The 2,446-nt window shown below is 49.4% G+C and overlaps 1 non-coding gene across 1 annotated transcript; it reads right to left on the reverse strand.

Annotated features, from left to right (window-relative positions):
- Positions 1–803: 803 nt before the first annotated feature.
- On the reverse strand, positions 804–968 carry LOC149356607 (U1 spliceosomal RNA). The gene has a single exon (XR_016291982.1). It is a non-coding gene; the product is annotated as a U1 spliceosomal RNA (small nuclear RNA).
- Between the last annotated feature and the right edge of the window lie 1,478 nt (positions 969–2,446).

Here is a 2,446-nt window from a genome sequence, read left to right on the forward strand (position 1 = left end):
CTAGCCCGCTCTAATCAATCCTTCCCCATTCCTGCCTGCGCGCTGTGCCCAAAATCCTTCCCCTCTTCCCTCCATATCATCTCCCTCTGCCCGGCGGACCCTCCGCCGCGGGGCCTACAGAACCTGAAGACCTGGGAGCACTGGGAGACCCTGCTGTGCTCGGAGGACCCGGCCGTGCAGGCCGTCGCCGCTACCCGGGCTGTAAGTTTTGTAGACCTTAAAAACATAACTCTTGAGTGCAGTGCGGTCGCGCGGGGACTCAGGGGCGGGCCTGAATTCCTTTATAATAAAAGTTTTCTCTCTCACTCTCTCTTTAGAGCATGCTCGATTCTCCCTATGTTTTCTACCTTGCGCTAACTTACATAGCTCTGCCAGTTCAATTCTGTCTGTGGGGTTAGACGCCTTCATGCTTTGGCGTTTCTTAATCAGATATTTCGTCCGCACAGGTAGCTTGCTAGTATCCTGTAGAACGGTTTTCGTAATGATAGCTCTGAGATTATCGTTCTCTCAGTTAAAGCCGAATATCTGTTCTGCAAAGATATATTGAATTCCTCTCCTTTCCCTCTAACCGCTAAATCGTTAATGGGCTTCCGCATCACCTATCCAACGGTGTATTTAATTTTTAGTCTTGCGGAAGACATTAATCATCCATAATTTTTCACCGCGCACTCTACTAATAACTGCACCCCCTTTTTCTACAGCCTATAACCATAGTTTCTTACTGCCTCGATCCTAACGCGTATTTCACTGATCTCCTCATTGCGAAGAAGGTATCATAGATCTTCCTTTTGATTCGTATAGTTCGGGGGTTCGGGGTGCCTGCCGAACCCCCACTACCAAAAATTTAGTGTTCTAGCTTCCCCAGTTTGGGAAAGAGGCGGGCTTCAGCCGGCCGCAGTGCAATGCACCGGCCTCAACCCGGGAACTCAGCTTTGTTGATCGCTGAGTTTCCAACACCAGGTAAGTGTGACTCCGGATTCCTGCTCCCTGGGAGCCGGTCCAAAGAGTCCACTGAAGATTCTCAGGTGAAAGGAGCACCTTATTTAAAAAAAAATGGTATCTAAATGTAGCGTCGTACTGAGAAAGTTGGAAAAACAGACGCACTAACGTCGATGAACAAGCCTGAAAATTGACTATAACCTGAAACTTACAATATTTCAAGTAAAATACCTATTAAGGTACAGTTGTATTGAAATCTGCATCGCTCCGACCGCTACGCGCTTGAGAATGCAGTGCACGCGCTCACGCTATGCATTTACCCTGAGCTAGCGATCACGCGTGCTATTCGCAGAGCAAGAGCCACCGTTTTGGGAAGAAGAAGAAAACTCCATTATTACTTTGTACTGCGAGATAAATTTTCTCCAGGGATCTTTGTGCGGTAGTCTTTAGACTTTGTGTAATCGTAACAGACTGATTTCACATGCAGTTGGGGTGCGTAGCGGTGGAACAGAGGTAATGGCGCTCGGCCGCTGACCCCAAAGACGTGGGTTCGATCTCGGCCGTGGCGGTCAAATTTCGATGGGGACGAAGTCCTAGAGGCATGTGTACTGTGCGATGTCAGTGGACGTTAAAGAACCCCAGGTGGTCGAAATTTCCGAAGCCCTTCACTACGGCGTGCCGCATAGACCGAGTCACTTTGGGACGTTAAACCCCCATAAACTAAACCAAACACAAGCAGTTGTGCTACGAAACCGCCGCTGAGATGCACCCTGGGACTCGTGGTACTCCGGCCGGTGGCCGCGCCGGCAGCGGTGCCGCAGCTAGTTTTCTATGCAGGGCTAGCAGTGCTGTTTGGATCGCCACGTACCTGTTGGCTTCATGTATTCATTTTTTATAGGACGGATGGTTGCCTCTGATCATCGCCATATGCTGTGACAGGTGCACCGAGCAGACGGCGCCCGATTTCGCATACATAGCCGCAAAAAGAAGAATGGTCCACACGAGGAGCGTGCAGGAGGAGGTCAGAGGGGCAGCTGGCGAGGCTTTGGTCGGCACGTTTAGCTTCTTGTCTCTGTAGATCAATGTGATTTGGCATAGCGCAAATGTTCACAGTGTAGGCTTGGCGTTACTTTTAGAAGCGCCTTGCTGTAAAATTATGGTGAAGGAGCTTAAATTGTAGGAAAGGTCGCGGTCGGTTTCACCCTTACGCTACTCCGTGAAGGTGTTTTACCAGCATTCTACCTAGTATAACGCTGCAGTTGATTAGCTGAGAGAATTTTGAGAACCAATTTCGGTCTTCGAGGCGTTCGCACTCGCTGCGGGTATTCTGTGCTCATTACGTATCCTCCCACACTCCAAAAAATGCTTTATATGCTATCTCGACAGCATCCGGGTGACAAAGCTGTCATATTAAAGACCTGGGCAAGGGTGTGCTAATGTGAAATATTCCCAATATTATCTTGCACATCCACCCTTGGCCATGCATAAGTATGCTGGCGCTCTGCAG

The sequence above is a fragment of the Amblyomma mixtum genome, chromosome 3 (assembly GCF_055824585.1).
Source record: "Amblyomma mixtum isolate Tamu chromosome 3, ASM5582458v1, whole genome shotgun sequence".
NCBI classification, from domain to species: Eukaryota; Metazoa; Arthropoda; class Arachnida; order Ixodida; family Ixodidae; genus Amblyomma; species Amblyomma mixtum.